Genomic DNA, 25,719 nt, shown 5'->3' on the forward strand with positions numbered 1-25,719 from the left:
CTTGCCCAGAATGCTGCATGTCACCGTTTCTGGGTTTTGGCAGAGCTGGGAACTTGCATCCTGAATCACATTCACAAACATTTACAGAGAAAAGAGCGATACTTTGGCATCTCTCCTTCTGACATGAGGCAATGTTTGAAGAATGTGCCCTCATTCGCCACACCCTGGTCCCTGAAGGCGGCAATTTCTATTGTTTGGCCCAGGCTAAGTGGCGTTTTACACCCCAGCAGGTGCAGGTTTTTGATAACTACCCAGACTCTGAGTAACTGCAGTGATTCAGTATATGTGTTACTAATCTCCAAGGACTTTTGGAGCGGATTGTACCAGGCCGGGTCTTCATATGGGATTAATCAACACAGATTCATTGAAGGGGCCAAATTCTCACTTGGAATAAACCAGTTTAACTCCACTGAACTCAGTAAAACTATTCTGATTTTTTTTTTATGACAAGAATAGCTCAGCTCTTTAAAATATGTCGGTTATAGGGTGTTGCCCTTATGCAGTGGGAGTTACATTTTTACATACCAAATAGTCTATCAAGGTAAGAAGTACCTAGCATTGAGTAAAGGTATTCTGATGTCTAATGCAGCCTAGGAAACACAGTCTATCTTCCTGGTGCTTCTGTGCCCTGATGTGTCCTTAGCCCTGTGCTCTGATCCTATGAACTCCCTCTCTGTCAGCAGGAAAGGGTAGCAGGATACAGCAGGCCAGGAGCCAGGGTGCTGACATGTTAACCATCACTTCAGAGGAAGTGATTTTCTGGGATGCGGGGATGAGGTGAGCTTTGGACCAGGATGCAGAGTGCCAGGCTTGCAAGTGACTGCCTGCCTAATGCAGCCACGACCTAGCTGCATAACGGCAGGTTGGCAATCCCTTTCACCGGCTTCACCTTACAGGCAGATGGCATTGCAGATGTTTAAAATCCAGTCCTCTAGCTGTCAGCTTGCAATGAGACCCTCTCCCTTGCTGGTGTTCACAAGCAGCCCTATGTCAGCTTCTTCTCATGGCTGGCTTGCTGCTGCCTAGGATACCCATATTGCTTTTCATCAGAGGACCTTTCCAGGATAAGTGACAGGAGGTCATGTAACTTGCAGAGCAAAAAATGGGATTCAGAGCCTGCAGGGTTTTTATTTGAATGCACTATGCTTCAGCACAGCATTGCTCACATTGTTGGCTCTGATCCCACAAATGTGTAGATGTCTATGTTGTTTTTTGACTCTGTGCACCTCAGGCTATGGTGGTTATTAGAGGTAACCTTAATTATGGCAGTGGAGAGGAGAGCAGTAATGAAATGGCTGCAGTGAATAATGTGGCAATTAATCTCTCCAGGGACTGGTCATGGGTGAAATATTTTATCTTTATTTTTGTGGTTTCTGATGTCACCATCCTACCCAAGGAGAATGGTTTCCTGAAGAGATAATAATACACCACCAGTCACTGTCCATGCACTGAGTAACTGTGAATCACTGTTTTTCCAAGACTTGTAACACAAGCATCATTGCTTGTAATTTGGATTTCAGTTGGCTGGCTTCTTTACAGGCTTTCTTAAAGCTGTTAACAGGGTGACACAGGACAGGCAAGTAACAGGAAGCAGGAAAGGGAAAAATCTTACTCAGAATCTCTTACGGAGACATGTTGCCAGTTTGGATGGTGCTGTGAGCCTTTGCCGGCTGGCTTATTCCCAGACACTGCTCCCCTGGGTAGAAGGCACCCCGTCTTACCCAAACTTCAAAAGGTTGCACTACTACAAACCAATCCCAATCTCCCTGCAGTCCTAAGGACTTTAATCTTCTCTACACTGATGAACTGGTGATATTTCATGAACATCAGTGGGCTAGAAATGAATATAAGAGTTGTTACATTCCTTTTGCTGTCTAGCAGCTTTATACGTTGATATTTCATGTATCTTTTGTATAAATAAGCTATCTAGAGGACATTTTAGATTTCTCCTTTCAGTTTTCACAACGTTTATAGAACTTACAACTTCAAGAGAAGTAAAGCATGAAGTATATCATTCCCTCATTACTAATTGTCAATAGAGAAAAAACCACAATCTCACTGCAGCAATGAAATATCTTTGTTAAAGCAGCAGTTCAGCAAAGAAAGTCAGTGTGTCCCTAGCTTGTCTCCATTTAGCCAAGTAGTTAATCACATGCCTGATTTTTAGCTGTCTTAAGCCCCATTGACTTCAGTGGGATTTAATGTATGCATTAAGATGTGCTGCATGCTTTGCTGATTCAGAACAGACTAACAAATGACTACTGAGAAGTTGAATTTGATGCAATATACACACAGAAGCCTATAAAAAATAATCAAAAAAGAAAATTGTTTTCCATGGTCTTTTCTAGCATGTCATTCTGTAAAGGACAGATGTAAATTTTCCTGACTCCAGCTGTCAGATTTCTTTTATTGTGTTTGGGTGCTTAAATGAATGAGTTAAATCAACAATTTCAACCAAATTGTTGTGTAGATGACTCAGCTTGATACCAGCTGGCTGGTCTTATTTAAGTTTGCCAGCTGCAAGCTAGAGTTGTTTGAACCTTTGAATCTGAACCCTGCTAGGTTCTCACTGAGCTAACAATCTATACTGCTGTGGTATCAGCACATTTTTTTCGCTTGGAAGGGAGGGAGAGAGGCACTTTCTACATCTGCTCAAAACAAAGATTTTGTACTTTGATTTTGACAATATTCTTCCTCTGAATTTGAAGAAGTGCCCTCGGATTTGCAGACTGTGCGCTTGACCTAATCTTATGCTCCAGTGAACAAGGCACTCTCTCTGAAATAGCTGCCAGTGTGCTTCTCATCTCTCTGCTTGGATTTGTAACTAATGTTGAATAGCTTTTCTGTTGTACACAGCTGAATTTTACATACAGCTTACTCTTACTGTACAGAAGAAGTTTAAAGCTTTTTTTCCATGAAATTTCTTATCCTCTAAGTTAAAACTGCGCATGTCTATTTGTGATGAGTAAGGGAGGTTGGACATCATGTCCAGTGATTGAAATCAAAGTTTTCAGGGCTCAGTAAGAAATCTAGTTGTAGACAGGGTATAGTGAAAGCATTGGTGTCCGTCTAGAGAAGTGTGTGTGTGTGTGTGTGTGTGTGTGTGTGCATGCCTATATACACAGTACCTAGATATATCATCTGTGATACCACATTTATAGCTCTAAATACACTATAGATACGGAGGAATATAGGATATCTATGGTAATTTGACTTAATTTTCTTACATTCCTCTGCCTTTTTCATCAGTTAAGAAAGATGAAGAGAAGATTTCTGTTTTCTCTTGCTGAACTCTAGTTATTCTGGATACCATTCTCATGATGAATGAGGTGTTTACATCTCTGCCTGAATATCTATACATACACTGCACACTTCCCTTATGCTAGTATACACTCATACAATAGCACTTGCCTGTGTATGTACAGATTTGTTGGGGAGTGTGTGTGTGATATTTATATATTTTTATATGTATGTATATATATGTAGTTCATGAATCTGGTGTTCAGCTCATAGACAGCACATCCAAAGGGATAACACTGAGGGCTGTGTATTCAGTAAGGCTCTTGGTGTAAGCCACAAATGATTGTAATTTTTGCTCGCTGTGCTTGGCTAGAAGCAATGTGCACACAGGGATCCTACTGCCTATAATCATTTTAAAGAGGGAGTTTCCACCTCCTACCAAGCAGGAAACTGCTGCTTTCTTCAAATGTGACATCTACCTTGAATTTACAGATGCCTCAAGTAACATCTCTCTGCTAATCTTCCCCAGATATCAGCCCACCTTAGAATCATAGAATCAGTAAGGTTGGAAGGGACCTCTGGAGATCATCATGTCCAACCTCCCTGCTCAGCAGGGTCACCTACAGCATGTTAGACAGGGTTGCAGCCAGGCGGGCCTTGAAGATCTCCAGAGAAGGAGACTCCACAACCTCTCTGGGCAACCTTTTTTAGTGCTCTGTCACTCACAGGGAAGAAATTCTCCCTCACGTTCAGTTAGAACTTCCTGTGGTTCAGTTTCTGCCCATTGCCTCTTGTCCTGTCACATGGGACAACTGAAAAGAGTTTGTCCCTGTCCCCTTGACACCCTCCCTTCAGATACTTATACACATCGATAAGATCCCCCCTAAGTCTTCTCTTCCCCAGGCGAAACAGGCCCAGCTCTCGGAGCCGTTCCTCATAGCACAGATGCTCCAGCCCTCTGATCATCTTGGTAGCCCTACACTGGACTCTCTCCAGTAGCTCCATGTCTCTCTTGTCCTGGGCAGTCCAGAACTTGACACAGTACTCGAGATGAGGCCTCACCAGGGCTGGCTAGAGGGGCAGGATCACCTCCCTTGACCTGCTGGCAACAGTCTTCCTAATGCAGCCTAGGAGACCATTGGCCTTCTTGGCCACAAGAGTACATTGCTGGCTCATGGTCAACCTGTCATCCACCAGCACTCTCAGGTCTTTCTCTGCAGAGCTGCTTTGCAGCAGGTCAGCCCCCAGCTTGTACTGGTGCCTAGGGTTGTTTTTCCCTAGGTGTCCTCCTGGACATCTGCAACGCTGATAAAATAGGAAAAAGTTTGGTAGAGAGCTCTGCTTTGCTCTTCTGCCCAATGCCCATCTCACCTTTGTGAGAGACAGTGAACAGGCAGGGGTCGCATGCCTGGGGCAACTTTGGCCCAGCTTAGAGCTGTGGCCTGGGGCCCTGCTCATGCCATGGGCTAAGAAAGATGATACTCTCGATACCCTTTGTTTGGAGTACAAGGGCAGAGTGAAGCAAGGTTTTAGAGCTATTCACTTGCTATCTCATCAAGTTTTCTCTTAAAACCTGTTCCCCCATCCTGCTTTAGCTAAATTCTTGCCAAGCTCTTCTTATCAGAAAAAGAGTTCTTGAAGTTTTAACTTTTTTTGACAATCACAATTATTCTGGTTTTAGACACCAAATCTTGCAGAAAGAACCCTTTTCTCCCCCTGATTATTAGCAAATTAGCTGCATTTCTCAATATTTCTTCACTTGAAAGGTGATTGACCAGGTTTCCAAGGATCAGTTGTACCTTAACTAAAAGGCTCCCCAAAGACAGTAATTAATTAATCACATCAACACATGAGTGAGTCTTCAAAGTTTTAGTGAGAGGAGATAGGCTCAGGAAGACTGGCTGGTTCATGAAGCACAGGCTTTTTTTCTCAGAGGAGGAAGGAGTAAGAGAAATACAAATAGAAAGAAATTTAGCTAGAATTTCCCCTACCCAAACACTTCAGCTAGGAAGGATGAAAATCCTTAACCAGAGTAGTATGCTTGGCTATAAGTTAGTCTCTGCAACATGTTCGAAGTTGCAACCCATTCGAACTGAAGCTAGAAATCCTGCTGCAATGCAACATGCTTCGGTCCCTGTGGGACTGGCAGGAAGTGCTTGGAAATCAAGCATTCAACACAAATACAAATGCTAGCTCCTTCTGTCTCATGCCATGCCCAGTGTCTGGAGTGTTGTTCGCTAAGACTGGTGGAGTTTTCTGGACACATTTGTGTCCTGGAAGTACATACATGCACCCTACAGGAAATTTAACCTGACATCCCACGCGATTTGGCCGAACAAAGCGATCTCTGCCCTTTCCAGGGGAACAGATTACTTACTTTTATTTTTTTAGTTGACTGCATAATCTGAACCTCTAGAAAGTCCCTTTAGGAGGTCACACAGCTGAAATAATAGCTAATGAATTTTAAAAAATGATTTGGGAGTTATTAAATGCTTTCTTCTTCCTTTCCTTCCCTCCCCTCACTCCCTCTTTGGCAAACACCGCTGGGTTAATCCAAAAGATTGCTTCCTCTTCCAGAGCAGAGTATGTTGGAAAAGCATCCTAATGTGTATGAATGAAGGACCTACACTCATCTCCAAATGTTTGCATGTCCTCCCCCACTGCCTAAATTGAGTAGGGTAGCATAAGAAAGATAGCTGAAATAAGAAATATCACAGTAGCTCCAGACAATAAATGGATTATTAGTATTGCTTTTCCTTCCAGAAATGTCCCTCTTCTCTGTTCCCATCACCACATTGTTTCATCTCTGGTTATGGGACTCTCTTAAATCTGGGCATTGGGGCTCCCATGTCTCTCCAGCATAAACCAGCTTGTTTCCACTCATACTCCATTTACCAAAGGGGGAGCTCTGTTTGTTGCTTTCAGTGGAGCTATGCCAGGTTACACAAGCTGAAAATCTGGCAGCAGAAATCAGTGGCTTGTATCTACCCTGGGGGAATCTGTTCCCCTTTTCCATGTGTGCAGAGACTCTTTCCTTACTCCTGCATGCATGAGTTATGGATGGGATACTTTGTTTTCTGGGGCTCTCTGACTGGCCACAGGATCATATCAGCATAATCTCACTTCTAGAACAGTAGACGGGGGTTGAGAGCCAGCCAAGTGGTCCTGTTGCATGAGGATCACTCCTAGGCACCAGAGAGCCAAAGGGAATGCCCATGGGCAGCCATGCTGGGAAAGGAGGTTGTGATTTTAGCCAGGAATAAAATGATTGCCTGCTGACAGCAATAAGAGTGATAGTTGAGGGGGATATGCCCTGAAGTGAGACATGCTTGGAGTTGTGAAGAGTTTCAAAGCTGTGCCTTGTGTTGCTCAGCAAGTAGCCTCTGGAGGGGCAAGAACTTCCCAAGATCTGCTGTGGGAATACAGCTCACCTCTGCCTCCCTGTGCTATGAAATGGGGCATCCCAGCTTTTCTAGGAACAGCTGTAGAAAGACAAAAAGGAGTCAGATGGCTGCTTCTGGGCTACAAAGTCCATGTGCCCAGGCTTTCTCTCTAGGCCAGGGATAATAACAGTATTCTTGCTCGGGGGTGTATGGTGAGGGTTTGTGTACAGAGAGCAAAGCATTTCAGATTTACTGAGTTTTATACTGATGTATCAAAAAGATTCTTTGGTTACAAACGCAGGACAGTGGTAGCTGTCTGTGGAGATGGCCTGGGCTACTGCAGTAGCAGGATCCCTAGGGAGTACTCTGACCCAGCTTGTGTCTTCTCCTGGACTTCCAACAGTACATTTAAAATCTGAAAGTGGTGTTTAACACCTACGCTCATTGAAACCTTGCTCCTTGAATTTTTTGGAAAAGCTTCTTTAAGCTCTAGCATGCAACTAAATAAAGACTCTTAGATATGAATGGAGGCTGGTATTTTCAGAGGGATCAAGGAAATTTAGTGCCCTTTAAAAAATCCCAGCTCTGGTGGGGCCCTGAGTCTTTTCAGCCTCTCCTCTCAGTTGCAAATTGTGCGTCAGACCCTGTGGCCACCCTGAAACAGATCTGAAGAAAGTTATCTCAGCCTTTTGAAGGCTGACTTCTGTGCATGATTCTTGGAGGAGAATGGACACACACACACACACACACACACAGACACACACACACTCAGTAAGGAGGAAATAGTTTTATCATGCACGCTCAGCAGTGTTGGACTGTGTTGGCTCTTCCCTTTGCTTGTCTCCAAAACAGCTTGGCTATCTACCAGGTGGGGAACTGCAAAAATATCAGGGTAAAGTTTGAACTGTCTTGGGTTTTGTAACAGATAAGAGCTGGATACTCCCTGGACTGCAGGTGGGCATCATGTTGTGGGAGAACTGTTGGAGATTTCAGCTCATCTTTGAGTTAAATTTGGGACTTGAGTGGGGGAAAAAGCAGGAAAACCTCCTCAGTGTCCTACAGATCCTGAACACCATTCACATCCTTCTTTCTCTCCTGCTCTTCGCACCTCTGAAGCATGCAAGAGGTCCCCATCCCAGCTGTGCTGCAGCACTCTGGGCCTTTCTGCATCCAGCGTGTCGCTGCTCCCTCTCTGATGCTGGTGGTAGGCCTCACTGCTGCAACTGTTTCAGTGAGTTACTAAGCGCAAAGTATATCTACATTATGCAGTGCCTCCATGGAGAGGTCTGAGCTGGCCATGGTCTGCATGGATAGCAGAGATCTCCATTGGAAACAGGCTACCCATGTTAGGCCGGTGCATGATTAATCTCTGTCTCCCTTCATGACAAATCCTAGCCTGTTACTCTTTCTGCCTTATGTCTCTCCCCATTCCCTAGCCTTCAAGGCACTTTACTTCTTCCACTGTCTGTTTCTTGGGCTCCTTCTCCTGGTCCGGTCCTGCTTGTCCCCCTTGACTTCCTTCAGTCTCTCCATGCTTTCTCCATCACTTGCCTCAGCAAAGACAGGAGTGCAGGAGATGAATCCAGCTCTTCATTCAGGTTCCACCAGCTCTGTTTTACTTGTGCCTTCTCCTGGTTTTCAGCTCCTTGATGCTTGTCAGGCTCCACTAAATACCAGCTCATGGATAAGGAGATTTGTATGCATACACACATACTCCAGCAAGCCATCAGTAATCTCACTAATTTCCTAAAGCTTCCCCTCATGCAAGGCTTCAAACACAGCAATGTTTGCTGGGGAAATTCTCCTCCTACATAATCAGTTCAGATTTGTCTTGCCCAAGAATCTGGTGCTTAAATCCCATCTACTTCCCAGTGATTCTCTGGCACCTAATTTTCCAGGAATTACTGCCAACACTACCTGTTGTAGTTGCACTGCAGAAAGGCACATCTTTCCCAAGGTCCCATCACACTTGGGAGGGTGCTGTAGCACTGAGCAAAAATAAGACTACAGTTTCATGTCTGCTCTTTGCAATGTGCAAGTACCATTCTTTTAGAGGAGCTACAGCAAAGAAGAAAACTCTGAACAAAGCAAACAGGGAGACAAAGGTACAGAAACACATATCTGAAACTGCTGGCACACTGCTAGCACAATAGCATCTTTAATGTGAAAATCGATGTCTTCTACTGCCCTTCCTGCACTATATCCCATCAAAAGACTCTCTTTCTGGGTCACAGTTGTGATGTCAAGCTTTGGTCCTACTTAACTGGCATTTTTTAACCACTTGACTCTAGAAATACCGTGAGGTTTTAGCAGAATGGTTTATTTAATCATTTAATTTAAATAGATTGATTGTAGACTTTCTTAAGAAGGTGTGTTTCTAGTCTTCAGTTTTTAGGTGGAAAAGGTTGAATGCGTTATCTCTGAAAAGTTCAACCCCCAAACCAGCAAGAAACTTTGAAAGTTTTTCTCTGATATCTTGTCTTAGTTTGCAACTGGCCCTTAAACCTGGCAATTGCATGTGGTTATGAAAGAACCAAAAGCACAGGCTGTTAAAAGCTGAAGAAACACAAGGGGGCTTTTTAGCAAGGCAGAGCTCAAGTGCTCCATCTATCAGCACGATTTAGCATAAAGAAATTCAGTCTTGCATTCAGTAGCAGTTATCACTGTGGTAAAAATGGAGGTTTTCACTACCTAATCTAGGCAGTCAAATGAGACATGTAGCCAAAGAGGTGTTCCAGACTCAACCGTTAATGCAGCAGCTCTGCACAGACAGTTCTGTCTCTCTCCTCAGCACCACATCTGTGTGCTGATCACCACAGTGCATTTTTAAGAGCATCTCTAATTCCACAGTCTCTCGAACTAGCATTTTTGTGCCACTGCCTTACAATCCTTGGGGTGCACTTGAGCAAAAAGGTCAAGACTAGGAGGGAAGCTCTCCACTGTCATGCAGGACCAGCCAACCCTACTAGCCCTTGACCATATTCCCCTATCCTGTAACCACATGCTGGCGTGCAGCTTGGAGCCCAGCTGCAGTTGGTAGGTGCCTGGCATGGTAAATGATGGTATTGAGTTTGTTCAGGTGTGCCTCTGCTCCTCACAGAATCTGGAACTGCTGATGCCATGTGCTGCTCTGAACTGGTTTGTGAACCACAGCCTAAGACCCTCTGATTTAAAGTGTGACCAAATATTTAAGGGAAACCTAAGATTCATGCTCTGGAGGCTTGCTCATCAGGGTTCCTCTTAATTGTCCAAACCTGTTTACTACCCTGCATTTTATACAGTGAAAGTGCAGATGGTATGGGGTCAGTTCTTAGGGAGCCAGATGTTCCTAATACCCTGCTGTGAATGCTGATGAACAGCAAAACTGCTGGGACTCTCAAGCCCCCTTGGCTCCTCCAGTCACTTTGCATGGCTTTTTAGTGAAATTCTGCTTTAATAGAAGACCTCGGGATGGCTCTGGCCCAAGTGAAATCCTCAAGATCCTTGTGCAGTATTCTCTTGGTGGTACCCTGAGATCAGCAGATGCTGGCCTTTCTCTAAACTCCCACTCAATGTCTCAAATCCCAGGGAAAGCTCTCCTTCCGTTGCTACACCCTGCACTTTGAAGACGGAAATAGAGAGATTGAACAAGATCTTGGGGTTTGTACACTTTGGCTATCTTCAAAACTTGCAAGGGTTTAAAAAGCTAGGATAAGGACATTTCAAACACACAGCCTGCTCTATGTCTTCAGTATCAGCCCTCTGCAGACTTTCCTCAACACCAATGCATATATATCCTCTGTGCATAATAAGTCTTGCCTATCTGCATGCTGTAAAGCTAATTCTCTAGTGAATGTTCCCATCTACCTGTATGGTATGCCTGTTTGCAATTATGCAGGGAGCTTTTCCTCAGTTACACAGCTGAGACATGTTTTGCCTTCTGCCTGGTGCTTCTAGCCTACAGAGAGCTGCAGCTGAAACACCTGAGCAAGTAATTTGGGACTGTATTGGGCATTTTGGGTTGAATCTGTACAGGTCCAGGGAAAGCCTTGGGGCAATAAGCTTCTCACATGAAGTGGGTGCCAGTACTTTTTGAATGGAAGCCGTACTATTGACTTCAGCAGGAGGAGGATTTGAGGCCGTATTTTCTTTTCTCATTATGCCGTAAATTACAAATGCTTGGCTGTGCAGTCTCCCTCCACTTGTTTGGAAAGTCATCGCTCATACTGTTTGCTGTGTTGTGCTGGCTGGATCAGTTCCCAGAGATCAGCACAGCCTGCACTCGGCGTTTGCTTCGTTATCTGCTCTGCTAATGTGTGCGCCTGTCTCTTGCCTTTCATGTCTGCCTTTTTTTCTTCTTCTTTAGGTCACTCATTTTAGGTCACTCTCTCTTTGGTACGAATTTCACTGTGGTGTTTTCCAGACTGTTGCTTTTCTGATTCTGGATGGGGTTTCTTGTTTGTTCTACTGACCAGAATACAAAAGGTTAAACGGTTTGGAGAACTTCATTCTGTATTTACTGCCGAGGTAGGTTTCTAAATCAACAGTAACTTGTGTATTGGAGTGACTCACAGAGCTGTTTAACCTTTTTACTTCCTTTTCGTCTCCCTCCAAATCTGAAGTGCACATCTGTAATTTAGATTTCTGAAATGAGAAGCTGTGAAATGCATATAAACTGCTGGAGATAGGCTACTTGGAGACTGGCCCTGATGCAGAGCAGTTTTCCATTTGGCAGGACTCAAATCTTGTTGGGGTGCAAAAAGAACCTAGAAATACACAGAAATAGATGCATGTTCTTGTCCATGGGAGGACAATCAGCAAGAAGGGCTGTCTGCTGGGTGAGGCATAGGAATGAGCAGAAAAACTGAGCTCAGGACTCAGCTCTGATAAAACCTGACTGCATGTAGGTCCCTTTTCTGTATTTCTACTGCATGAAGGAAGGTCTTGTCTCAGGGAGAGATTACAAGCTGGACAGACAAACAGCAGCACTTAAAGGAAAAGCATTAGCATTTCCCTTTCACAGACAGGGAAACTGTGGCACCAAACCACTAAAGCCAGCTGCAAAACCCTTTGGCACCCAGGGGATGTTGAGACACACAGCCCACACCAAACTAGGCTGAAGCAGTGCAGGACAGATGGGAAGGCAAGTGCTGAGGCTCCTTTACCAACCACTGTTTTGGCAGAGGCTCTCCAACTCACCATTCTGTGAAATATCCCACTTCCCAGCAGCTGAGGGTATTTTTACAGACACTCCTTTTCTCTTTAGCAACAAAACTGGACTAAGACAACTCCATCCCCAAATTGCAATTGAAAATAAAATTCACCTCTTTAGAAGGTCTCAGAGACTCTCTTCCAAGAACATCTTATTTTGGTTTTGTCCCTCACCCTTCTTGGTTTTTTTTGTCACAAAAGGTCCTCGAGGGCCCCGTAGATGTCATTTTTGGGTCCCTCAGCCTAAAATGCATTTTTTGAGCCAAGTTTTATGGGCACACTGGCTCTTCTAGGATACAGCTGGATCTGGCCCTGCACTGAGCTGCTGCAGTGCATCAGCTGGATACAGCACCTCTTTGGGGCTCAGTTTGGTAGCATTCATCCAAGTCTTTTCAGTTTAAAGGAGTTCAGTCCCTCAGTGAAGGCCAGATGTTTTCTGGCAGATGATTTTATTTAGCTTTTGCCCTCCACTTTCTGTCCCTGCCAGATGGGGAAGGGAATTGATTCAGCATATCCCGTGAAACGGATGAAGGAGACGCAAACACAGCCACTTGCAAAGCTGTTTTCCTGGCGTTCTGAAGCAGCCACCACCCTCCCGGCCAAGAGTAGAGACAGAAGCTGGTTCACACAGCCCTCCTCCAACTGAGCTGAAGAGCCAGCTCCCCAGCTGAGCCCTGCTGACCAACTCACGTCCTTCAGAAATGCCAGCAACTGGGAGAGACATGCATCGCATACTTGTGCCTGGATTGCATTTACCAAGCTGAGGCACGTCCCAGTGGAGGCTGCACAGACAAGCAGAGCTCAGGACAGGCTGCAAGGTGGCTGTTGTGTTTAGGCAAACTAACCCACTCCCCATGCTCTTCTTGTCTGTTTAGTTGCCACTGCACATCACAACCTGAGGAGTCAACAACAGGCTTAACCAGGGGTAGGACCTGTCTCTCCCATTTTTTTTTTTATTTTTTTTTTTAATTTTTTTTTTGTTAGTCCACAACATTCTCCACGGTTGTGTAGCCTCCAGGCTGCACAGAAGTGCACTGTGATTGTGAGATCAGGGCCTGGCTGCAAGGTGCCCTGGAAGTTTCAAGAGGCTTTCTGCTTGCCCCCAAATCACAAGAATACATTTCTTCTCAAGTCTGCCAAGTTCAGTGAGGTTTTTGCTAATGGCAGCACTGCACACTGGACACTACTATAAGTGATCTTTCATGGTATGGGCAAATACCGATTACCTATCAGAAGCAGCTGCTGCTAAAGGAATGGAGCATATCTATACTCGTTCTGTTTGGAGCTGCTCTAAAACCTCCTATTAAGAAAATAGGACAATAGAGGATTAATCAGAGAGAAATAAAGAGAAAAAACATGCGAGAGGTACAGAAAGTAATGAAATATTTAAAAGAAAGAAAAGGAAAAAAAAAAAAAAAAAACAAAAACAAAAGAACCTCCACCTCAAAAGACATTTGGTAGCCTGATCCTAAACCAAGAAACACAGGAACCTGTTGTCCTAATGATGGCATGCTGTGTGTAAAATTCAGATTTGCTTTGCTCCGTGCAGTCAGGTAGACCCTGACCTGCCTATCTGCTGGCAGGGAGAGTTAAGCATGTTCTCCCATTAGGCTTGCAAGAGATGTGCCCTTTGGATGCTATCTCTGACCCAGGTCAGTCGTTAGTGCAGTGTATCCTGCCCTCTAGTGCCAGCAGGTGCTGAGTCAGCAGCAGCAAAATGTGGCTTTCCACCCTCTTTTATTACAGAGATTATTCTGGGTTGTGTAAGCCAGGGTAACGGCTATGTGCTGAGCTGCTAGGAAACTGGGAGAAGCTAAATGTGTTGGTGCATCATTGGGATGTTTGTGCATCAATTTGTGCATTGTGCACCTAAAATGACCTTAAATAGGCAGCAAGGAAACCAGAAATGACATTTCAGGCCCTGCTTCCAGGGAAACTGTTCACACAGGGCTCTGCAAGAACAGCTCTTCTGTAAGTCTTTACAGGAGCAGTTTTTCAAGGAAAATGGGCGTTACAGAGGGAACAAAAATATGCACAACAGGTTCTAGTTAAGCTTTTGGGGTTTGGAAGGTTGCTTTGCTGAGAGTGAGTTAAAAATCTTGGAACTCTGTGATTACTTAGCTGTCATGTAAGGAATGGACAAAGGCGGGAAAACACCTAGAAATTTGTTTTAAAATATGTTTTAAATAAGTTTTTATCACTGTTTTAAAATATGTAAGAATGCTTTTCTACATCCATTTTAAAAAAGCAATAATCTGAGAATGCTTCATTTTCTTACAGATTCTACTGAGAAGGGAGTGAAGGTTATCCCAGCCGTTGTCTGGGACTCACAAGAATGCTCCAGGCTTATTTCTGCTGCGAATAGGGTATAGTTCATCAATGCTCCTCTATGCTCAAGAGAGCTCTTGCTCCCCCTTAAGCATCTCTTGCTTTCCGCTCTTTTAAAGATCCCCCCCCCCCCATTAAAAAAGCACGTTGAGATTTGCAATGCAACACATGAACAGGCTAAAACTGCTGCTGGGGCAGGCTGGTCCCAAATCCAGAGCTGTGCACGCTTCTAGCAGTGAAGGGTTGAACCCTCTGGAGCTTTTGCACAATTTCCTGGGTTATTTTGAGATGGCAAGAAGGCCTTATAACAGGAGCCGGGCTGCAGCCATAAATGGGAGGGGCGCATGGTGTTTTTGTGTGTGAGCTGAATACAAGCGAGGTTACACGAAACGGAAAAAGTTTGTATAAACTACTCTCCTCCCCTGTCCCCTTTTCTTGGATCAGAAACCAGCTCTCAAATGCTGGCGATTTGGAGGATTTGGGAGAAAAAAGAAGAAGAAGAAAAAAAAAGCCTCTAAGAGGTCACCCATAGTTTTCCTCTGATTGCATTGTAAAGTATGAGAGCTTGCATAGCTGTTAGGGTGGGTTTGTTTCTTTAAGGTGTCTCCCAGTGGGAGGATCAGCAAAATGCAATGTGGCAGCTATGGTAACTCCTATTGGCTTTTAGCACAGCCTTCGGCTGATCGCACAACTTGCTAGCGAAGAAGGTACAGCTGTCCAGGCCTTGGCAGGGATCCCCACCCTCTGCTTACTGCCAAATATCATTTTTCTTTCTCTTTTTTTTCTCTCAGTTTCCTAAGAAAATTAAGCTTGGAGGAATGGCCTTGTCTGCCTGTTGGCCCCCTCCAAGAACTTCTGGACCTGCTGGGATAAAAGTCTTGTGGTGTCACAGCCCTAGGCAGCCCTGGGACATTGACAGCCAAGGGAGAGGAGGACCCTGAGCTAGATGTGCTTCCGCTGTGTTAGGAGATGCCAGGGAGGCCAGGATGAAATTCTGCTGCTCACCTGTTGCCTCTCTGCATTTTGGAGGTGGAGGAAAGGCATCTGTTCCTGCCTGTGCGTCATGGAGCTTCTCCATACCCAATCCATGCTGGCCAGGCGCAGCTTGGAGAGAGCTGGGCTTGCTACGGGTGCTCTGCGGCAGCATGGCTAAAGGCAGATGGTGCTTTGCTTCTGCCACGTCGCAAAGCGGAGGCCATGCTCCCGTGCGAGCTGGCTCCCCAGCTACTGGAGCTGGGCATGCAAATGCTGTAGGTGCCTTTGAAGGCCCGTGCACTGGGGCTGGGTTTTCCCATTGTTGTGCAAGGCAGATGCAGGTGGTTGGGGGGCGAAAAGTTAAACTGACTGGAAAAGGCAAGCACACTCGGGGCAAAAATTCCTGAGGTGTCACACACCCCTGGGGGCCAGCAACTTTAGTGAATTAACTCCCTGCTTGCATTAAATGCTGCAGAACCTTAGCAGGCTGCGGTGGGGCAGGTGTTTCATCAGCCAGCACATGGTGAGGTCTGGTGCCAGAGGAGCATGTGCTGTCCTCCTCCAGCCCCTGCCTCTGCAGAGCGTGTTGATGCACTACCAGAAGATGTGCTTGCCCTGGGGCTCCTAGGCAGGCAATTCTGCAGTTCGTCCACAGAAGCTTAGCAAGCATGACGTGTTTGAGTAAGGGTGACAGAAAAAGCCAGGTGAAGTTACTACCCTCAGGTTTACCATGCTTGTTTGGCAAACAAAATGCCCTGGCACAGTAAAAAGTGACCAAGAAGCCATCCATTTTGAAATGCTTGGGTTGCATATGCCATGTAAAGGAGGTGCCTGAAATAAATAAGAGCTAAAGGATGGTGAGCAGTGCAGCGGCAGCACAAAAGTAATTCTCGGGTGGACTATGGATTCCCTATTTGGAAAGAGATTTTTTCACTAAAAAAAAGCAAATATTGCTCAAGCTCTGTCACGCAGAAAACTCGCAAAATGGCCGTTAAATGTAAGATGAAGAAAAAGCTACACTCGGGAACAAAAGTATGACACAACCCCTTTGTATGGCTGGGGAAATTATGGTATTAGGAAACAGCATGGAACATGTACTATAAACGGGAGGTTTATTTTTCTGAAGGAACAGAGATGAATGGGCAGATCTTATAAATATATGCAGAACTTATAAAAATACCTTCTGATTCATTATGTGAGGTGCATGAAAAGTGTTTCTAACTACAGTAGGAATGAAGTCCACTAATGACTTATTTGAGAACAATAAAAAACATAGAATTACAATTGATGACTGTCACTGAACATTTCAGACACATATATAGTATAAAAGAGAGACTATTTAGTGCTGATAATAACAAGAATCTATTTAACAGCCCTTCTCATGGGCAAAGAATGAAAAAATCTCTTGCAAAATATCTAGTTGTCCAGTACATAAAACCCCACTGACGTGGAAGAGAGCTTTGAACACAGAGATTGCCTGGCTGTGCCTGAAGCATTGTGCTAATAATTAGAGCAAAAAACTCGGCTATATTAGAAATTTCCTGAGCTCCTCAGACAAAATAAGAAATTGCCTTAGTACACACAGAATAGCCATTTTGCATACTTTAAATGCATAGAAATATACATTAATCTATTTTATAAGTATTAATCCTCTCTCTTTTTTTTAAAGACAATATATCTCATCTGATCTGCTTTTATTGCATCATTTTTTGTCTCAGTAGCTTCTTGTGAAATTCTCATTTTGTTGTTTTCTTGACACTCTAAGCAGTGCTGCTGTGGCCTACAACAGCTCTTTCTGTTCCCCGAAAATATTCTTGAATGAGTTTGATTTCTGTCGCTTCCCAGTGGAAGATAGCTCACCCCATACGGAGGTAGACCACTAATTTCCTGCATCCCACAGTTATAGCCTACAGGACTGGCGCCGGTGCATATTCAGAAGAGAAAAAGATGCAATGGCAGGCAAGAATTTGCAGAAGGTGATTTTGGGATATGAATCCATACATACATCACTCAAAATGCATAAAAATGGTGCCAGTTATCAGGGTAGAAAGTGTGCAAGACAGGGAGAGACAAAGACATTGAGTTTTGGCATACTGAAAAACTATTTTTTTGCTGTCCTAATTCTTGTGATTAGTGATTTGATTGTGCCCCAGCTGCTCTTCTCCCAGGAACCCTGCTGGATCTGCAGCTATGCCGATACGAAACTATATTGTTTGCATCCAGGAATGGTCTACTGTGGAAGATGGCACTCTGGTCTGCCCCTGTGCGCAGGATGGGAGGGCATCTCCAAGTACTGCAGTAACATCAGATGCTTTTGGACCTCGAGCAAGATGGGAATCAGCTAATGTGTTTGGTGTGGCACTTGGTATCTATCTCATAGGGTCATTAGCAGGGTTTCATCTTGAAAGAATGAGACTGCTGTTGGCCCTCTTAGTGCAATCCTACCACGAATGGGCATGCAGTCCCTGGGAGCGGACTATGGCTAGTCAGAAGTGGACCCTGCAGAAGCAAGCAAAGCACAGAACCCTGCTCTTCCTGGGCTGTGCCACTTGTTCGAGGCAGCCTGTGGGCACCTTTTTCCCTCTGGGGTCTTTGCGGTACAAGTGCCCAAGCTAGAGTTTACAGCTTATTCTTAAATCAGCCTGTCAGACTCCTTGCACGCCTGGACGTGGCGCGCTGCATCTGACGCCCTCTGCCGTGACAGCTACATTTGCAAACACAAAACACTGTAGCCCACTCGTCACTCCTATCAAAAGCAGCCGCCTGCAGGTTCACTGCTGTGGACGCGGCTGGTACTGCTCCTTACATTCTCCACTCCGTGTCCCCGGTGCCCCCAGGCAGCCTCCGGCACGGAGGTTCTGCTCCCAGGAGCACCCCACTGTGGATGGGTGGCACAGGGTAAGCCAGCGAGGATGGCAGCGCTTCCAAGGCACACACTCTGTGAAAGCATTAAGAAACTTTTTTTGTTTTCTAAATTACCCTGTTACCAATGGCAAATCATACACAGGTACAGGGAAACTTGTATCTGTTTGCTTCAGAATTCTCCTAAGTCTGTTCTTTATTTCTAACATCCTCACAGTATTTTCTTAGGTTCTCCTCCTGACTAGGAATTTCTTCTTAGGAGCCGTACCTTGCTGCTAGATTTCTTCATAGTACACATCAAACGTGACATAAACTGGGTTTGCTTGTGTGTGAGCATGAAACATTTTCTCTTGTTGCAATCCCTCTGCCAGATTAATACGAAGGAGCTAATACACGCAATGTCCTAGACTGTTACAAGGCAGAGAAGTGCCCAAAGGCTAAGAGACCCTAGTGCCCCCAGCAGGGTTTGCAGGGGCTTTGCTGAGCCCACCCTGGGGTTAACTCGACTTGCCATTGCCTGGGTCCAGGCTCTTCGGGACACAATGGAAACATCAATGAGTGGTGAATGCATGAGGAAGACAGTGTCAGGCAAGCTGGATGCCGATCTGCCAGAATCCTCTGCGCAGTGCAAAATGCCACTTTCTGCTTCTCTAAATGAAATCTGCTCCCTTGATCCATCTCCCCCCCACCCCCACCCCAGAATTTTCCGAGCTCGATGAACTGATTTTTGATAAGACTCCTAGGGAAGCTGTGATCCCTCCATCTCTCCTACCTCGAGCAATTAGGTTTATTTAGATTTAAGCACAAACATATGATTTTTCAAGATGACACGAACAGCTTAAAGAGAAGACATAATTACATAAATTACTGCATGTGGATTTTTGGTGGCCAGAATAATCAGAAACCTAATTCATATATTACAGAGCATGTGTTTGGCAAGTCTTATATCTCTTAAGGAAATGCTAAAGCTTCTTCTCAGGGGTGACAGTTAACAAGGCAAACTAGCTTATTAAGATTTTGATTAAAGCTAGTACAGGCTCACTGACTGGACCTTTTCCTATATATGTATATATATATATATATATATCAAATTGAACTAGCAGACATTTTTTTTCTTTTTCTTTCCAAGCTATGGTTAAAGACAGAGAGGAGCAAAATAAGGGAGGAGAAGGGAAGGGGGAGGAGAGGAGGGACTATTGCTCATTTCCAGCTCAATGTATAGTGCAGGGCAAAAGAGTTACTTTCTTTTTGATGTCTGATCACTTTTGAAGGTGTGCAAAACAGGGCCTGTCTAGTTGCTGCCTTTTTCAGCAGACAGCGAGGACATTTCAAGGTGCTACTTATGCTACAGCTTGCTGAAATGAGACTCTTTTAGCAAAGATAGACACTGCAGAAACCAAAAAATAATTCCAAATTATTTTAACGCTTTTAACCCTTGCAAAAGATGTGCATGGTGATGCTTGCCTCTGAGAGTGGCAAGACTGCCCTCAAATACTGAAGCACTGTGAATGGAACCATTGCTTGCACTGAAAAATACCCACATGATGGCTGGTTTGGAGAAGTGATCGTATAAGGCACAACCCTGCCTTTTGCCTGGGTGAAGTTTGAACGACTAGACTGACATGTCTTTTCCCTCAAAAAAGGCTCAAACTTCTGAAATGACTATCCGTAGAGATCGGCCAGCTAACAGTCATACACCTCTATGAAAACCCCAGCTGCCTATTTTAGCAATACTTAACAGTTGTTTTTTTATTTAATATTTGTATAGGAGTTGTGCCAAAAACCTCCCTGTCAGGAATCAGAGTCCCGGTGTGGTAAACCGTGTGCACCCTTCTGCTGGTCCTGATGTCACCAGCTTTTCTTTCAGCTAACCTTGCTTCCCACAGTGTGATAACTGATTTTCAGGGGTGAAAGGCAGATTTGTCCTGCATAACGGAAAATGCTCCTTTCTTTCTGAACGCCAAAAGCCTGGAGTCAGTGAACTCTACAAGCGAGAGACTATGCAAAAAAATTAAAATCAAATTCTCCCCCAAAGTCTTGCTGTAATATAGGAGGAACAGCATATCCAGAAGAGATAGTGTCACCCTGCTCCCTCGTTACATGTCTGTACACTCATGCAGAGAAAAATATGAGCACCAGCAGTACCAGGGAGATTGAGAAGACCATAACAAAAAGCTGACAGGATGTTTGTTGGAGAACAGCATCTTTTCTTCCTATCTAGCTCAGTTTAACAGGATTCTGCCCTGCAGTCTTTACTGCAGCAAAAGTCCTACCAAAGTGAATTCAGGAAGGCAAGACTGGTTCCTCTCTCAGTATGCGTAGTGAGTCCTGAAGAAGGGACAAGCACGTTGCAAAAGCTGGCCTTGATCGGACAGTTTTGACCACATAGGGAGTCTTCTGAGAACAGAGGAGCCCTATTGTAGGACCAGGGCTATAATGTTGACAATACGCAATAATGCTTAATGAGAGTTGGAGCTGACGCTTTGTTTGCCCAATGCAATGAAAAGTCATCATGTTGCAGCTGAATCTGAACACCAGCTTGGTTAATCCACTGCAAATGTCAAGGTCTGGTTGGGGGGCTGGAGGTCCCTGAGGTAGAAATGGTTAAAGAGGGTATAAATATGAGGGTATTTGGGTAAAGGCTGTTGTGCTTTGATTCATTGGCTGACTGAGTTAAATCTGTTATTTGTATGATGAGTTGTTGATGCTGAGTGGTCATCTTCTACAACTGCAAATCTAATTAAATGCTAGGATACCTAGATTTTTTTTTCCACAGATTTTTTTACTGCTTTAATTCTCCAGATCTAATCATTAATTAGCATGCTGCTGTTAGGATCCAGCTGGAGGACTTGCTTTTCCTCACATCCAAATTTGTCTAAGAAGTAAATCATAAGTGTTGGTGTATAGCACTCTCCAAGTGACTTAGAACAACCCACTGAGATGTCTGATGGGATCATGAGCTAGCGAGTATCAGCAAGGTTGCTCTGAGCCAGCAGAGAATCTGGCCCAGCACATTTTTCATGGCACAGCAGTTTTTTTAATCATTTTTCCCCCTAATCTTCTGTGAAGCCTGGATAGGGAAAAAAGCTACCAAAAATGTATGCTTTTCCCGACCAGCAGCTGTAATTCCCTGATTACATGTAGAGCTTGCTTTGTGCTCTGGGTTGTGGTGGCGTTCCCTTACATGTTCATGGCCTCATCAAACTATTCCTATGGCTTGCAGCAAGACATAAATTCTGTAGATTTCAAGCTTAGAGATTTCAAAGTTCTGCTGAACCACATGGAAATGATTCTCAGAACTGCGGCTATAAAAATAATTATATTGCCAGGAGGAAAGAGTGACAAGAAATGTCCCCAGAAGAGATTTCAGCTGCAGTTACAAGATCTGTCCCTGCTCTGCAAGAAACTGTAGTGATCTTCAAGGCTAATTTATTGCCACTACTTATGCCCATATAAAATACGCCCAAAATATGCTGAAGGAAAAAATGCAAAGGGTGGTAATCAGAAAGAGCTGCAGTCTTCCCCTTTGTTTTAATGATGAAGCTTGCAAACTCTTAAAATTGGAGCAACTCCGCACAGACAATCAGTGTGGAGATGACTAATCTGGAGACAAATTAGGTCTACTTAGCTAAAATGTATTAATTTACTGGTCCCTTAATGATCCTTCAATACGCATCTGTCAAGATAGGACTTTTACCACAGCACTGGCTCCAGCAGACGAAGTAATAACATGCTTTTGCTGCTCTTCTATATGGTCTTTAGTTCTGATCCAGCGTTTCTGTCCACCACGCGTGTCTCTAACTCTGTATGATCGGTAGGTAATTAGTTTATGTGCATATATTCTATAGCAGATTTGTCTTTTGCATTTGTGTTTCTCTCGAGAATTTTCCTTGCACCCTCTCTTTCAAGGGTCTCTTAATTTGAGCTTTTGCTGGCTGAGTGCTATATATTTGGTGTACTCTGTGTAACAGATTTATTCTTTCCCAAGAAAAGACAGAAACGTAAACAGAAGATCCAAAATGCATTTTGCTGGGCTTTTAAATGCACTGAGATGAAAAAAAACACACTATAAACCTATTAATGTAAATACCAAACTTTACAATCCTTCCTGTCAAGGAAACATATTTACATTTTGTAAGGATACGTATAAAAAAATAGGGCTTTTGGGACAAAAAGGGCTTAGTTCCAGTGTCACAACACCCCCAGTTAACTGTAGTTCTCTCATAAACTATAGAATTAGGTTGTTCCCAGGGCCAGCAAAGATAACATCTGTTTGCTTCTTTAAGGACAAAATGAAATAGGATGCTAATGTTTTATTCTGGAAACAGCCCTAGAATGCTTAAGGAACAATTGTAAGAATGCTGTGTCTCACATACGTGCACTCTACTCATCTCCCAAAACGCAAAAAGATGGCAAAGGCATTATTAATCGAAGTACCAGCCCGTGGAATGCAAACAGCTCATCACAGAGCCCACTGATGATAGCGCAAATAGAAAATGGGTTTTGCGGGCCGACTTGTCATATGGCCCCAGGGTTTAATGCTATATCGTGGTTTACACTTTGCTGATGCTTTTGTGGTTTTGTTCTTTTTGTGCTGGCTTTTATTCCTGGTGTCCCTGGCATCCTGGTTACGTACTGCTTTTCCTTACCAAGTGGCATAACGGGAAAAACGTATTTTCTGTTCTCCTGATATTTGTGCAGTTTAGAGTATTTGAACTTCCCAAAGGAAAATAAAAAAGGCAGTTGCAAGGTAAGAGGCACAGGAACCAGTGGGGAGGAGGTGGAGATGGGAGGAAAGGAGGCTTGGGGAGATCGGCCTTTCAGACATTCACTGAAACATCCGATCGCCTGGCACACTAATAGGAGTGAGAAGGTGTGCCTGTTCCACTTGAAACAACAGGAATAAGTTGTCTTTAATTACACAGAGCAGAACAGGAAAACCTCTTCCTGCCAAAGAAATGAGCAAAAGTCACCTACTGGCATTTGTGGAGGCCAGGTGGCATTTTACCAGTTCCCAGGACTCTGATTTTCTAATCAAAAAGCTGCTCTGATTTTTCGACTGAACAGTAATGACTGCCCCTTCAAAGAGATAGCCTTCCTTGCCTATTTCTTTCCAAAACCCAAGGAAAAGGGAGAACCTTCACGGCGATACAGTCCGAACGGCATTCACCCTGTTTTTTTGTGCACACCCCAAGTTTGTGGCAATTGCTGATTCCTAAGAAATGCAGGATGCACTCCCAAATTCACAGCACCATTTCCTAAGGATTTTTTTTTTCTTTTTTTGCCATCTAGACCGCAGTCAGATGCCTCTCGTGTGCAAAAGCACCTTCTGAAGGGACAGATGCATACAGACTCCCATGCCACATCAGCTGAATATATTTGCCCATTTTAATGCATTTCTCGACCTTTTTTTGCTGGCAGACACAAATTTTGTTACCATAAGCGATAGAATTTGACACCCCACCACACCACACCAGGCCATTTGTCAACAACGTTTTCAACAGTTTGACCGCACATGTGTTCACGCACACACAGACACAAAAGTTAGAAGCAAGCGGGGAAAGTTTGGGGGTTCAGGGTTACTCAAGGAAGATGGTGCTCTCTGTGAATGCAAATGATAAGCAAAAAGCCGTCTCTAGCCAGTTGGTTGGAAGTTGAATTTTGGAAAAGATACCAAATATCAATTCACCGCGAGGCAAATGGAAAACATGTCTAGGTTTGGCTCTATTTCGTAGTTTTTCATGCACTCTGAAGTATCGCTCTGAATTTCTTTTATTAAGGAGCAGTCTCTGAGGATCCACATATAATATCCACCTTGTCAGAACAGTGTTAGTAATAATTCTATTACTAGTAAATTTGGAACATGATTTAAAAAGCAGTTTTTGCCTCTGAAGTACTGCTTGAAACAGAGGAACAGATATATATTAGATAATAGATTAAAAAAAACATGGGCTAATGGCAGCACATCATTTAGGAAACAACAGAATAAATGCATTGTTCCATCACAGCACTTTAGTATTCAGCCAATCTAAACTGCTGAAGAAATATGTGTTTGAGACATTTTACATCTGTTTTTGACAAGAAGCCTGGGTTTGGGGTGTGTTTTTTTAATCTATTTGCTGTAGCCTTTTTAGGCAGATTAGCATGGGAAAAGACATTAGGTTTTATATAGAGAGAGCTTATCTTTTGAAAAAAGTCACTCGACTTTGTCTTTTTACAGTTGAAATTTGGGCACAGTGTGTAAAAAATCATAATGGTAGTAATACCCATAAAAAACAAGGCAGCAGAGTCACCTTTTTAAACAAAATGAAGTAGCAGACAGGTTTAAATTCATTAAAGCATGCAATGGATGGAGTAATTAATTTGTTTTTAAAAAAGTGACCTTTTGGGGGCTTTCTAGAAGAATGTACAGAAACTTTTATTGCAGCATTAAAATACAGAATGTTTCAAGATGCAAGTGAAACATTTGCTTAAAGTGGTTTCTAAAATGATTTTAAGTCTGCATTTTACACCAGCAGTAAGTCCTTCTCTGAACACTTCTTGGGTTTTTGCAAATAACTTACGGCAATTGTGTCAAGGCTTTTAACTGGGCTATTTATTGCTGATAAAACAAAGATGGATTTGCCTCTTTAAAAAATACTGGCCAATGGGCTGGAATGAACTTTCTCTTCGTCTTTAAGGAACTGGGTCTCTGCATGGTGAAATTATTTCATTTTGCATCATGCACTGTGTTATGGGAGGCAAACTGCCCTATCCTCAGTCTTGCATCTGTAAACAGCATTTCTTTTGAAATTGGTTTGCAATAGTTTACTAGGGTCTGCTTTATGTACTGAATCCAAGAAAGCAACTGGATGTATGCAGACTCTGGATGATACAATGCAGAACTGGTCTGCTTAATTAGCTTGGAGTGAGGGTGTTATTAAAGGCCTTTTCTTTTCTTTATAGTTTTTTCTCCCCAGCACATTAAAAAGGAAACATAAGAGGAAGTAGCTTTCTGGTAATAGAAAATGAGGAGGAAGAGCTTAGCACTCGGAGTAAATCAGAAACTGCACTCCAGTTGAGAAAAGCCTAACACTGGCCTTAAATTTACTGGTGCTTTGGGGAAGGGAAACTGAACGCTATGAAAATCAGACCAGAGTTTGCTGTTCGTGGCATTAAGGGGGAAGGGGAAAAAAGCAGGCACAGCATCTGCCGGCTGCTGCTTCAAACGGAAACGCAGCTCGGATGGCGGTGGAGAGGGGGCTCCGCCAGCGGACGCCACTGGGGTCCTCTTGACCCGCCGCATCCCCCGGCCCCGCTGCCACCCTGGGGTGAGCAGAGGATGCAAGGCGCACTCAGCACCAGGTTTTTAGGGCACAGCCACCCGCTGAACCTAGCAGCAGCTGGTTCCGATCCCCATGGCAGGCTGTTTTACTGATCGCCCTTTCCTCTCTTAAAAAAAAAAAAAAAAAAAATCCTTCCCCAAAGCAACACTTTCTGGCAAATTTTGTGTGGCGATGACTTCTCCCCCCACCACCACTTTGCCTTGCCAGTGGGCTCTCTGCACCACTTCCCTCTCTCCCCCCCCCCCATTACAGCTGAGTGGAAACATGCTGGTATTTCTAAAAACGGGCAAATCTGACTTTCGTTCTCCCCAGGAGCTCCTCTGTTTGAGTGTTAGCTGGTGTGCTGGAGTGGGAAGGAGCCGGCCACATTTACATTGCCTGGTGAGGCACAAGGTCCCTGGCCTGCTGCAGTGCCC

General features: G+C 44.1%; 1 protein-coding gene across 1 annotated transcript in view; it reads right to left on the reverse strand.

Annotated features, from left to right (window-relative positions):
* TWIST2 (twist family bHLH transcription factor 2) overlaps positions 1 to 25,719 on the reverse strand; it is a 45,103-nt gene that overhangs the window by 18,432 nt on the left and 952 nt on the right. The gene's annotated exons all lie outside the window — the stretch shown is intronic.

Source organism: Rhea pennata, chromosome 6 (genome assembly GCF_028389875.1).
Source record: "Rhea pennata isolate bPtePen1 chromosome 6, bPtePen1.pri, whole genome shotgun sequence".
Taxonomy (NCBI): domain Eukaryota; kingdom Metazoa; phylum Chordata; class Aves; order Rheiformes; family Rheidae; genus Rhea; species Rhea pennata.